Here is a 14,216-nt window from a genome sequence, read left to right on the forward strand (position 1 = left end):
ATCTTTCTGAAAATTTATAGGAGAAAAATTAAAATACGGTTCCGCTAGGTGAATTTTTCGTTCACTTAAAATCAAAGTTATTCAAATTAGAGGAGATAAAAGGAAGGAAGTTCAATGACTTCCCGATTAGGGAATAAATTTGGAAAAAGTATGCAATATGTATACATACTAATTCTGTGATATTTTTAAAGTTATGAAAATAATTTACATTTAACTCCATAGTTTATTGACTGCAACATATCTACTTCAGGCAAAAACCCACTATTTTACATTTGAAAAACAAAAATCATTTGCGAACCATTAATTTTAAATGGAGAAGATCAAGGACACAAGATTTAAAAAATAATTTTTAGAATATACTACCACGAAAGTGGAAATATATATATTTATTGATATGAATAATCTGAAAATTATTGAGATGAAAAATCATTTCCTCTTTCAAAATCTTGAATTATGTTCGAGATTTATACTCGCTCGTTTCATCTCGTCTGGTCCATTTCCAGTGCCTAATTGATTAAATTATTCGATACTTGATGTCTTTGCCACTTACTTACTTACTTCAGGAGTTATTAAGTTTCAGAAGAGTTATACGAATTGAATTTATTCTAGCAAAGGGAACCCTTCAGTCGAATGTAATTAACTTTCACCCTTTGGCAATAATAAATTTTTTATGAGAGGAAACATGTCTGCATTTCAAATATAAGCGGAGAAAATCAAATTGCTTTGGAAAGTAATGAAGCAAGAGCGTTTGAAGAAAATGTTATATACTGAGCGCTCGCCAACGAACCGATCTCTGCATGATTCAAAATGTTGATAATAAAATATTTCCTACAATATTGTATATCCAAAATGCTGAAAATTTTCCAAAATAAAATTATTGTGCATTTTGCCTACGCTGCCCTGGTACTACCTGTCACTGACTTGACTTGGGTCATTTATTGTATTTCATTCCATAAAGGCTGGAAAATCTCAGGACTTCGCAAATTTTCAAGCAGTTTTCTTTCGACAAAATTGAAAATAACTGTCTTCGTAGAATTCAGTTCATTTTCGTTCTATTTTTTTGACGTACCATTAAATTTTTTAACGAAAAAAATCGATAGTCAGAGGAACTAGTTCATTGGCATTCAGATTGTAACTGAAAACCATTTTTATTCAAAAAAATTTGAATTTATGACAATATTGTCCGGTAAGTTATCGTGGTACTGCTAAATACGTAATTTACTATTGCTTTTTCCAAAGATACTTGAATTCTTTGCATTGAAACTACATGATGTAGGGTGCATTTTCGTCGTTTACATTTTCTTCAATCAATTTTCTAAAGTAAACCATGATTACGATTATAAACAATATTCCTATAAGAGGATAACAATTGAAAAAAAGAAATGAGATGCAATCAATTTATTTCAACGAGTTAGTAACAAGATTTGAGATTTGACATATTGAACCAGATTTTATCAAAGTTAGTAGATTTCTCTGCAATTGCCTCTGCTGTCAGCGACTTGTCCTTCAGGACAGTTTGAATGAGCATTTATAATACGTCTTCCCTCCATATTCACCTTCACTTTTTCATCTGCAAGAAAAATTCGTCATATTGTCACAATAATGATTCTCCATTTCAATTCATGACATTTGAAAAACATTTCATTCGAACATCTGTAGTGTTCACTATTAGTTAATCAATTTATGTATATTTTGTTTATTTCTATAGTTATGTATATTGTTGATGAATAAGCTTATATAATGTTAATTTTTGTGTCTTTACGTTCGCTCTCAAAGGATATAAATTATAATCATGAAGCATCAACTGAATGCTTCAATCACCATTAAGAATAAATGAGAAATTTATAAATTTAATTTTTCTTACCTTTCGCCGCTACTGTTCCCAAAAGAGCTGCAATAACAACAGCGACAAGTGCAAAGAGGATGGAGAATTTCATCTTGACGATTTCGAATGTAACTTGAAGCTTCTTGACTGAAAGGCCAATTAAGATTGACTTTTCTAGCTTTAGCACTGATATTTATACAGTGAAATTGAAAGGTAGGCTAATTCGAAAAATTTCCCATTAACATTCCTTGAATTTCATGTTTGAAATGTTCCTTTATCAGTGATGAGGACACCGAAATTAGAATTTAAATTAGTGTTTTTGAAATTTAAATATAAAATTGAAAATTTGAGTTCATTATTCTGAAAGGAAAATCGGCTCATTTGAATTTGATGATAAACTGTTCGGAAATAACTAAATATTGGGTATGATATAATTTCTCGGCCAGCAAATAATTTTTAATTTATTATTAGGTGCTTATCACATTCGGGAAAAGTATACAAACAATATACTTAAAACAGATTCAACTTCAAATATCAGTAAATCAGGAGTTTTTGAATTAAGATGTTCAACTTGCAATATGAAAACACAGGACAGACAGGACGATAATTCAAAATTAGATATTGTGACAAGTGAATGAATTTCAGTAAAAATAAGCGATTGTATAGATAATTATCACCCTTTCCCTATTATTAAAAACATGAGAGTTATAAATGTGAAATCAAAAGGATTGAGACTCGGGTAGTTAGAAATTCATTGAAATTCATAAGCTAATGAACCGAAACACTTTAAAAATTCAGTGTATGTCGTATTTTTTGAAGAAATTACAGCACTTTCAGTAGTTTGAGTTCATCGAAAAAAAAATTGTTAATTGTTTCAAAGAATGACGGTAATCACTTGATTTCATCGATATAATGTACTTTTCCATTTAAATGATGAAATTCCATTCTTAAACGTATACCTACATTGATATTATGTTCATCAAATCACGATTCTGAAATTGATGTCGAGTATTCGTATTTCGATGAAATATTCTTCGATAGAATAAGTTTGTTCATTAGATGCATTAAGTCATACATTACCTACTTCGGACAATTTCAGTGAACAGTAATCCATTCATAGTGACTCTGCATGCCCAAGAGGTGGCGTTACTGACTTTGCTACACAACCTAGCGGGGCACTGGAGGGTTTGTAAGACTCACCTCATTAGGACAGAGTCACCCATCCACGATGGAATGGGAAGGTATCTTGGGAAGAGATCGCTGTATTGCCCAACTGAAGAGTTCACCAGCGATCTCGGGAAAACATTATTAATATCTACTGAGTCCAACTGATGGAATAATGATCAACCGAACATTTCATTGGTATAATGCAATGAAATCAAAACAATATGATGAATGACTTTCCATTACATTGATGTTCTGTTCATCGGTTGAAATATGATATCTGAATTCATCAACACAATTAACATTTTCATGGAATTTATGATCATATTTGGTTAGGTGTATCAATTGAATTGAACTAGAGCTTTGCGATTCAAAACAATAATTTCTCGTTCAAAAACGGTACCTACCATATGGAGTGCTGTGATTTCTCTCAAAATTGAGATATTCGATTAAATGAAAGAAGAAGAAGAAGAAGAGGCAACATCTGAGTATTTGTAAACCTTCTCGTCTGTCAACGAATCACGCCACAGGGTGTTTTAATACTCTTCATTTTTTTTTGTTCACTTCCACATATAACAAAAAAAGGGGTAAATGAAGACCGTATTCGAGAAGTCATGTTTCCCAGGAATTAAGTTATAATTGAAAAAAATAATTTCTAAAATCGGTGTAGAGGGTTCAAGAGAAAATGTAATTTTTTCGGTGTGTATGTAGGATCCAGTTATTGTTCCCTGTAAATAATTGATATGGTCAACAGGATGCTTGAAGACCTATTAGTTTCTTCAAGTGTCAAGGGCATGTTAGTTTCAATGAATTTACAGGGAACGCATTGCTTTTGTATAGGTATATAACTCAGAAAGAAAGTGTTAATTTTTCGAGATGTCGAAGACATGTCGGGTCAATTACTCGATTATAAATCTCAGGAGATTTACTGAGGTTAGGAAAGATCGAAGACAAGACGGTTGTACCAGATGTGTCACATGTGTGTATCAGATTCTAGTCCTTTGAGAATATTCGATTTCCAGGAATCCGCGAAGATCTTTGTGGGCGATACGGCAAAACTGTTATTGGACCAGGGGAGGTACTTGGTACTTACCCCGATATTGGGGTGATGCGAAGGGTGTGGTCAAGCCGGAAGAAGGAGAGTCGATATTCAGGGAAGGAGATTAAGTTCCAGCGGGTAGACGAAGTAGGTCCGAGTCGAGAGAGAGTTCATGTTCGGTCCAAGTCGAAGAAAGTCAAGTCTAAGATGACGGTCGGTCGACTTAAGACGGTTCGCGGACTAGATGAAGACGAGTCGCGAACGAGTTAAAGACGAGACGACCGAAACTAGAGTTAAAGACGAAGACGTGATATGCGAAGACGTTCCGAGTAATTAACACTCAAGTAACACGAAATTTAGTATTGTATCTACTGTGATTGTACAGAAGTGTGTCTTTGTAAATATATGTACATAATTAAAAAGAGTTTAATTATTACAAATCCAACAAGTCATGGAGGAGAAGTGGAAAGGCCAGGTAATCGAATTATACCTTTAGACGATCGATTAACCAAGCTATTAAATATCCCAACTATTAAATATACATGTATATTTAATAGTTTCAAATCTCATCTCAAATACATGACAAAGCAAATCATTTCCGGTTAATATTCTTGATTAATCCCTGGGTTTCCTTTTGTGACAAGCCTTCCTCTAAAATCCCCATATATCTATAAAACGACTGGGTCGAATCTCTGGAATTGTCCAAACTGTCAACCTGTACAAAATGAAAACCTGCCTTCCTCCAAAATTCCACCGGATACGGATGCTGACCCGCAACAGAGTCCGTCAACTTGCCCAATAAAAAGAAACGGAAGCACGAATATATTCTTTTAATGCTTCCTTCGATGCCGCCATTAAGGGGCTAAAAGCCATAAGTCCTTGTTAAAAGTTTCCTTGCCTCGACTTGGATTCAATGGATTATAGCCCTCACAGTGGCGTAGCTTTTACTCACTCTTAGGTCTTAGCTGACGTCACTATCACTCTTTTTGAGTCGGCTATATTAGGGATCTGAGGCTTAGGATACACCTTTCCAATAAAAAATGTCGGCTTTTACATACTTTGGGATTCTTAGCCGCAAATTTATAAACATGTACAGGGTGAGCTAGATCGGCTTTAGAGTGAGGGGTGTCTAGAGAACTAGAAGACTGATAGGTATACAGTATCGAGCTCTTTTTGTTACCTCAAACTGATCGCTCATTTTGTTACAATGTTTGGATGTCAACTATTATTTGAAATACAGTGAATTTTGTAATATGGTTTATTATATTGATTCCGAAAATCAAATGAACATTTAAAAAATTCATAATAATTCATAACTTTGAGTTCTAGGACTTTTGGTAAAATCAGAGAAATTTAAATTTGAGAAGTTATTCCGTTTGAATGTCTTTAAGAATTATAACTCAATCATATTATGAATAATTCAAATTGAACTCAAAGATGAATGAGATTTTATTGAACGATATTCCGTTCATTTAAAACGACATATACGGAGTGATATACAGGGTGATTCACCGAGATGGCCTATTAGATGTTTATAGAGAACTTATCATAATTTTGAGCTGAAAATTCTCATATTGGGGTTTCAGACAATGATCTTTCTCCCTAAAATATGTTGAGATCTCAACAACTTTCGGTTATACCGGAACCAGACTACTACTTCCTTATTTTAAATGGCACACCCTGCATATTATTGCATCATTAGATAGCTTTTTTGCTGACAATATGCCATCCTTAAGTAAAAACTCAATGGTTCATGAGTTAATGGGATTCTTGAAACAAAATTCGTTGAAATTTGTCATTCTCGTTCCTCCAATTTAGGAACACAATGTTTTCATTTGTAGAAGCATAAATAAATCAAAAATTCCGAGAAAAATTGCATCGGATTTTTTCTCTCATTATCTACCATAGACAGTTTTTTTTGCTGTGATTTCAGAGAAACGAAATTCGAGGGAATTCTTGACGAAGATATGCAATTTCAATTATGTTCCAGTGGGACTCATTCTTTGTCTCATGGAAAATATTTCAAAAGAATCTAATTCAACATGAAGTGCACACGTGACAAATTGGCGAATGCCCCAGTTTCAGATGTCACTGAGTGAATTTTTATTAAATTTTTTTTCTCACATTTTCCTATGCTAGAAACTTTCACCAAATTGTAATGAAAAATTCTTCTGAAGATTCATGGCGATTGAATAATTGTTGGGACTTTCTTGAGAGCTCGTTCCCGAAGAGAGGACCACATCATTTCGTCATGAATCTTTCGAATTTTACATCTGTTGCCCAATTCTATTATGTCTGACCGACCGTAAGCACGATAACTCTCGGACGTAAAGACCAAAAAGGATACCGAACACTTTATTAGGGAAAGTATAGCCTTCAGTCAAATTGGCTGAATTTCTGATATATTATAGTCCAAGTCATTCCAAACAAAAAGTTCAATAGGCAAAAGTTTTTCTGGAACTACCAGTAGCCTCAATATTCTCAATCGACCTCAACGTTGAAGTTGAAGTCTGCAATCTTAAGAATCTCAGCTCAGCCATGATCATTATTAGAAGCAATATTTCGATAGGAGGAGGAGGATATAAATTTAAAAACAGAAATGTGATGCAATAGATGTATTTCAATGAATTGGGTATTGCCATGGTTGGAGATTAGACATATTGAACCGAGTTTTAGAAAAGTTAGTAGACGTCCCTGCAATTGCCTCTGCTGTCAGCGACTTGTCCATCGGGACAGTTCGAATGAGCATTGATAATACGTCTTCCTTCCATATTCAACTTTACTTTTTCATCTGAAAAAAAAAATATTCGTTATATTATTACAAAAAAGTTGTTTTCAAATTTAAAATTTTATTTATTTCTATAGCTATGTATATTGTTGATGAATACACTTATATTATATAACATAACTTCTTGTGAGAGAGTTATAATCAAAAAGTATGAACTGAAATCACCAAATGAATGCTACAGTTATTATTCAAAATAAATGAATTTAATTTTACGTACCATTCGCTGCAACTGTTCCCAAAAGAGAAGCAATGACAACAGCGACAAGTGCAAAGAAGATGGTGAATTTCATCTTGACGATTTCGAATGTAACTTCTGAACCTTCTTGATTGAATGACCAATTGAGTTTGCTTTTTCTAGCTCATCAAGCATCAATATTTATACAGTACAATGGGAAGGTACGATAATTCGAACAATTTTTCATTAACATTCCTTGAATTACTTGCTTAAAATGTTTCTCTCCAGGTAGACAATTATTTCTGCTATGAAATAACTGACTCGACTCCAATATAGTGAGCAGGATAGAAAAAAATTGATTGCAATAATTTGCATCCCTTCAATTTTTTGATTAAACTCAACTCTGCTGAGTAGTGAATTTAAAAAATTCAAAAGCGCTGTTGAAGCGTTAATCCTTCCATTTTCATTATAGAGTAATAAAATAGATAGAGCTACACGCAATTTTTACATGTCCATAACATGGTTAGATTACGTTGTCGGATTGTGATGTATTTTCAAATCCACATTTTTACTATATCATGAATGTATATTATATTGAATAAAATGTATTTATTTGAGTGATTCAAATTTGAATATTTGCAATCCGATATTTTTACTAATTGTCGAATTTATAATAAGCAGAATATTTATTATTTTCTGTATCTACCTGCTGAAATCCAAGGTTTGGGAACTTTTGCTCTCCTAGTGTCATCGGTTGTTTCACGTCGTTTGACGTGCTTGAAGTTTGTTCTCTGAATTTCTGATATATTTAGGTATTTATTTCAATATATTTTGAGTGAATATGAAACGTTGGTTCACTATGGGGCATTCTTTGTGGAGAAACTCGCGAATTGAGAGAAACATCGTATCACTGAGATGTTTTTATTTCCGCGCGCTTCATGTCAAATTTGATAGTTCATGTTGGGGACAAAATTTGCTTACAGAAAATGATATATGCTTCCTCTAACTATGTTTCTTACTCTGAGGAAAGTTTCTAAAGTGACAGCTGTCCAGATAGCGAGCTATTCAAAATGAAACCTCTTCTTGGAAAACCCAGCACCACATTTTTAATAGTTTTATTGTACAATAAAACCCTATGAAATATGAAGATATCGTGTTCATCGTTAAGGACCCAATTTATAGACTCATCCTAATTTAATTCATTCAATATTACCGACTAGTGTCGATGAGTTGAAACATTATATAGTAATATTACCAACCTCAAAGGGGTCAGTCATATATAATCCCATTTCAACACCCTACTGTTCTATTGAATAGATATATCTCTCCCCATTTAAAATGAATGGTTAACGTTCCTGCTGTAGTCACTTATTCACAAGGGTCACTTCCTAAACGTGGCAATAAACCATAAACATCCAAAGCACATTCGAAACGCTTTGTCGGATACGTTGTGAGTTAAGTGCAGATAGACAATGAGTTCACGAGTTGAACGCTTTCAATTCGGTAAAGTGCTAAAATGTCAATAGAAATACGAAGTTGGCTCATTTGATTCACACGTTACTTTATTGAGAGTATTTATGTATATTAACAGCTTTAAATGCTGTTCATTTTGCAGATGTTAAAGGTCGATTGGCAGAATTGAAACTGTTAGTGGGTACTAACCCGAAAAAGCTTTTATACACTCACCGGCAAAAAAACTCGGTCAACTAATATTTCGCTGAAGCTCGTTGGCCAAGAACTTTCGTAATTCCAATTGTTTCTACGCCAAATTAAGGAAGAATTCTTTGGTATTGAAAGAAAATCCAGAAAAGTTCTTCAAAAATGTTGATAGCTCATTTATATACGGTTAAAAAAAACATATATTTGTAATCCAATTTGTTAATACCCTGTGGAAGCGAGCACTGTTCCAGGAAAAAATATCACTTTGTTGATTTCCATTCAAAATTAGCACATCACATGATGAAAACTTGGAATTGGAATTTTGCGGTTTTGTGTTTTGGTGGGGATTATTGAAACACTGATGGACGACAGACGAGAACTTCATTGTGGTACAGCACTTGGAAATATCCTTGAACATACTACTAACTCAACTGGTCCATCACCTCCTAACTCAGATCACTGAATTCTCCTTTTCCCAGTTTTATACCTGGGTTAAAAACATAAAATCTTATTATATACTGTAAATTTCTTCTACCTTTTCTTATTCTCTAGGTTGTATACCTGCGCAATGGTATCATGGTGCCTGCATACTAATAAGGGTAGGGAAAAGATTGTTTATTGTATATTTCTGAGAACCCTATGGATAAGAAAGTTGTAGGCACAAGTACCACGAAAGACCATTGTTACACATTTATATTAGGTACTGTGACGAGAATTTTGGCTAGACACAGACATTATGTCTAATTGCTTTTTGTCGCCACATAATAACTATCAGAATTTGAGTATTTCAAGTGAGAATATCTTGAAAAAGCAAGGTGCTGTGAGAAAAAACTACGAAGAATCAAACTCCAACACTCTCTAACTCAAAAATAATGCATCTATGGAACTTTTTCTCTTGAAATGACGATGATTTATTTCATTGTTCTTTGTCATTGAGTTATTTTGGTGTAATGAATACATGCATTAAGTTGAGTTGAGCGTCCGCTTTCTAATATCCCAAGCAAACAAAATCTCTTGTCCTAACACGTTTTAGGGCTTCTGAAAAAGCTCTCTCTTTTCCCTCGAAACGAAAATAAAATCACCAAGCCTCTTCAATGAATGGGAGACGAGTATTAGGATTTCGTCACCGGAAAGTAAGACGTTCTCGGGGACTTCTGAAAGATCCTGATAAAGCAATAGATTCACGCCGAAAAGACATTCCCATTTATCCTTGGCTCTCCGATCTCGGCCCACTCTGCGGAATTGATAGATTTGCGCCACCATAATTTAGAACGAATCAGGGGATCCATGAATAAATAATCTTTCAGTCAGGAGGGCAAACTCTGTGTGTTGACGTGGACAGGGACATCGAGAATGCAATCACTGGGGCCTGTTTTGCTCAATCGTGCTGACTGATATTGGAGGGAAGCAATCAGGAGCTTCTACAGCATCAATACTACTCTATCCGGCCGGTCCTATTGATGAAGTTAATTCTTCTTGTGACGTTTTCTGGATCTCGATGTTTTTAGTTGATAATTGGTTTTGAACTTGAATTGTGTATCGGAAGTAACTCTAAGCAACCCTATTTGGGTTGGATTAATCTGAAAGTGCTTTTTCCGAGAGCCTAAAACCATAAGATAAGATATTTGTTTGCTTGAAATGTACTAACTGACAAAGAAACTGCAAGCAACACCCAGAAGGAGCTGTTTAAAATTTGGATTTTTTTTTGGTAAAACATACAAATTATAGCGAGGAGTGAATGATTGAATTTGGAGAAAAAAATCGTGAAGGTTTTTTCATGTAAACAATTTTTGGTAGATACTGAAATATTTTAGTCGTTTTTTGCAAGTTTTTAATTTTTACAACGAACCAGCTATTCGAGGAGATCCAAAATCGATGTTTAGTTGTTGTTAAAATGCCTAGAGCACGTACACGCGGAATTTATCGCCAGCTGAGTGTATTTGAAAGAGGCTGAATTATAGGTCTACGGGAGGCGGGGTTGTCATTTCGAGAAATCGCTAACCATACTAACAGAAATCCAACTACTGTTATGACATGTTGTCAAGCGTGGTTTGATAATGCCCAAAATCGAAGAAGTGTAGGCACCGGACGTCGAAAAGGTACAAATTAAGTTCAAGATCGAAGTCTAAGACTTATGGCTATTAGAGACCGATTTGCGACAACTAGATCTTTGGCTGATGAGTGGTTAGGAGAACAAGGTCATCCTGTAACTGTCCGAACGGTTTACTGCCGGATAAGGTCTTTTGGACTGCAGCATTATCGACCCCATCTTGTGTTACCTCTGACGGTTTAGCATCGCCGGCAACGATTACAGTGGTGCAGACAACGTCAACATTAGAATGTGGAATAGCATCAGGTCATCTTTTCTGATGAATCTCGATTCACCTTGGGTTCACTTAAAAACCGAAGAAGGGTTAGACGACGTTGGAGAGAAAGACGTGAACCTAAGTTTGATGTTGAGCGTCATTTATACCGTACAGTATGCATTATGGTACAGGGTGCTATTGCACATGAGAGCGTTGCGTTACATTCAAGAAATAGTGGACCCATTTGTTCTCCCTCAACTTAACCGGTTCAAGAATCCAATATTTCAGAAGATAATGCCCGACCTCATGTAGCCAGAGTTAGTTTAAACTTTTTCAATGCAACCCATTTGAATATTTTGCATGACCGCCCAGATCTCTCGATATTTCGCCCATAGAGCATGTTTGGGACATCATGGGTGGAAGGCTTCGAAATTTACTTCAGCCTTCACGGACTTTGGCGGCTCTGAAACAAGAAGTACAGGTAGCTTGGGATAGTATCCCTCAAGAAGAAATAGACCATCTTATTGCATCAATGCCGACACGTCTTGTGGAGTGAATAGATAATCGCGGTGGACAAACACATTATTAATAAATTTATTAAGAAAAATCGTAAACCCTTCGTTTTTTTTTTACAAATTTCAATCATTTACTCCTTGCTATACCATCTATGTTTTACCAAAAAGAGATGAAAGAATTTATCTATTCATTACGCGAAAACAATTCGTGATTCGAGATACGAATCTATCCTAAAAATTCCAAGTTTTAAGGACTTTTTGATTGGGAGTTATCGTGTTTTCCGGATCTGTTCAAGGAACGAGCGCTCAAAAACAATTACTTATATTCAGTGCTCTTTTATTTCCTGGATATAATCTAGACGTTCATCACTCGACCTATGAGTTTGAATGAATTGAACTCATAAATCTTGTGATATAACTATTAAAAACTATGCAGCATAAAATAGGTAATTCAATTGAGAACGGTCATATTTGATGAAACTAAATCGACTATTTTCGAGCTCCATTTCCTGCTCCGAATTGAAATCGGAACATATAATTCTGTCTCTCTGCGTGCCAACACGATAATAAAATGATTTCGATTTATTTTTTTCGATATAGCGATGACTAGGAAATCGAATACCGTTTCCGCTGTGATTTGCTGCGCAACTTATTTTTTTCACTCAACATAATACTTATTGATCTTTTTGAGCGTTCGTTCTCCTAATCGATCGCTCTATCATTTCGTCACAATTTGTTTATTGTTGAAATGTTTCGACAGAAATGATCCCAAACGATAAGGTTTGACTCAAAATGCAATTTAATAGAATTGTCACCTTATCTCTAACTATTTATGTGAAAATTTGATCGAAATTGGTCATCAAATTCAAATATCAGTTCAAGTCGTTTGAATGATGATAAAATATACATTTTTCATAAAATATTTGCAATAATTTTGAAAATAATTGATATTTTATGAAATATTAACCACTATGGAGGAAAAACGATATTTTATTCAAGAATCAGTAAACATAACAGGCCAATTGAATAGTCCCTGGTCTACTATAGTTAAACACATTTTTTGGCTGAATTCGATCTTATTATTCAACATAGTTGCCTTCGAGGGCGATACAGCGATTATAGCGATCTTCCAAGGTCTGAGAACAGTAAAAAGTCGCTGGGGGCCAGATCTGGCGAATACGGTGGATGCAAAAGCAATTCGAAGCCCAATTCAAGCAATTTTGCCATTGTTTTCATTGATTTGTGCATTGTCTTGATGAAACCGCACCTTTTTTCCTTCAAATGGGGCCGATTTCCTCCTTTAAACGTTCCAATAACGCTATATAATATTCGCTGTTGATGGTCTGACCCCTTTGGAGGTAATGAATGAATATTATACCTTCGCATCCCGAATACTGATGCCATAAACTTGCCAGCCGACTGTTGTGTTTGCTTCGCTTTGGATTCGGTTCATCGTGTGCAGTCCACTCAGCTGACTGTCGATTGGACTCCGGAGTGAAATGATAGAGCCATGTTTCATCGATTGTCACATATCGACGCAAAAATTCAGGTTCAATGCACTTAAACAGCTTCAAACACTACTCAGAATCTTTTTTTGGTGCTTTGAATCGATTGTGATCTCACGTGGCACCCATTTTGCATACAGCTTTCTCATGTACAAATATTCGTGAATGATATGATGTACACGTTCAGATGATATCTGCACAATGTCTGCTATCTCGATCAACTTCACTTTACGTTCATTCAAAATTATTTTGTGAACTTTTTTATTTTTTCGTTGGTGACAACCTGTTTTGGTCGTCCACTGCGTTCGTCTTCGGTGCTCATTTCATCCCGTTCAAACTTAGCATCCCAATCAATGGTGGTTGATTTTCCGGGTGCAGACCCCGGAAACTCTTCATCAAGCCAAGATTTTGCTTCAACTGTATTTTTTGCCTTCAAAAAGCAATATTTTATCAGCACACGAAATTCTTTTTTTTCCAATTTTATTTCAAATAACAAAAGTAGCTAGCCCTTGTTTTTGGGCCTTTTTTTAAAATATTCAAAGAATCTCTCATATTTCTTTGTACCTCCGATTTGGGAACACACTGTATAACAATATATAGCGATATGAGTTGTTCTCCTAGACTACCAGATTACGTCCAAATCGGTCCCAGTAATTTCACGAATGCGCCAAAAATTTGCTTCAATTGATGTTAGTTGCAATATGTGTATCATCATGATTCCAAACGTCATACTTCGTACAGCAAAGACATACATTTCTCATTGGTTGCACATTCAACTTTAACCAGACAATGCCGACTATTTGAATTCCTCAGACCAAAACCTCACACCTCCGTTGTTTACCTCGAATATATTGAAATTTATTGCGAAGTTTCATGTAACGATCCATGCTTCACATACTTGAAGCGGTACGTCTTGGTTATTCCCCACGTATCTGAAATTTAGCACGAATTGGCAAGGAAATCGTTCTTTTTTTTCTGTACTCATAGAGTAAAATCTACATCGAGATATTGAAGGTGACGCTACAATTGTTCTTGTTTGAAAAATGGATGAAAACTAGTTTCGTGTATTGGAAACGCTCATTGTCACAAATCGATGAAAACTATGATCAAATTAAACGAATTGCGCTTCGCTTATTCTCCAGATTCTTCAGATCCAGATTCTCCAGTTTGAATATCTGAAATAATCAGACGAATGTCAGATTGAATCATCTGCAATACTCATATAGAGTAAATAACCGAC

At 35.0% G+C, this 14,216-nt stretch overlaps 2 long non-coding RNA genes across 2 annotated transcripts; both read right to left on the bottom strand.

Annotated features, from left to right (window-relative positions):
• Positions 1 to 1,383: 1,383 nt before the first annotated feature.
• Positions 1,384 to 2,035, bottom strand: LOC123685088. Its single transcript, XR_006748253.1, has 2 exons — positions 1,865 to 2,035; positions 1,384 to 1,570 (listed from the first exon to the last, which is right to left on the bottom strand). It is a non-coding gene; the product is annotated as an uncharacterized LOC123685088 (long non-coding RNA).
• Positions 2,036 to 6,628: 4,593 nt separating this feature from the next.
• LOC123685089 lies at positions 6,629 to 7,168 on the bottom strand. The gene is made up of 2 exons (XR_006748254.1): positions 7,034 to 7,168; positions 6,629 to 6,819 (listed from the first exon to the last, which is right to left on the bottom strand). It is a non-coding gene; the product is annotated as an uncharacterized LOC123685089 (long non-coding RNA).
• Between the last annotated feature and the right edge of the window lie 7,048 nt (positions 7,169 to 14,216).

Source organism: Harmonia axyridis, chromosome 7, assembly GCF_914767665.1.
Source record: "Harmonia axyridis chromosome 7, icHarAxyr1.1, whole genome shotgun sequence".
NCBI classification, from domain to species: domain Eukaryota; kingdom Metazoa; phylum Arthropoda; class Insecta; order Coleoptera; family Coccinellidae; genus Harmonia; species Harmonia axyridis.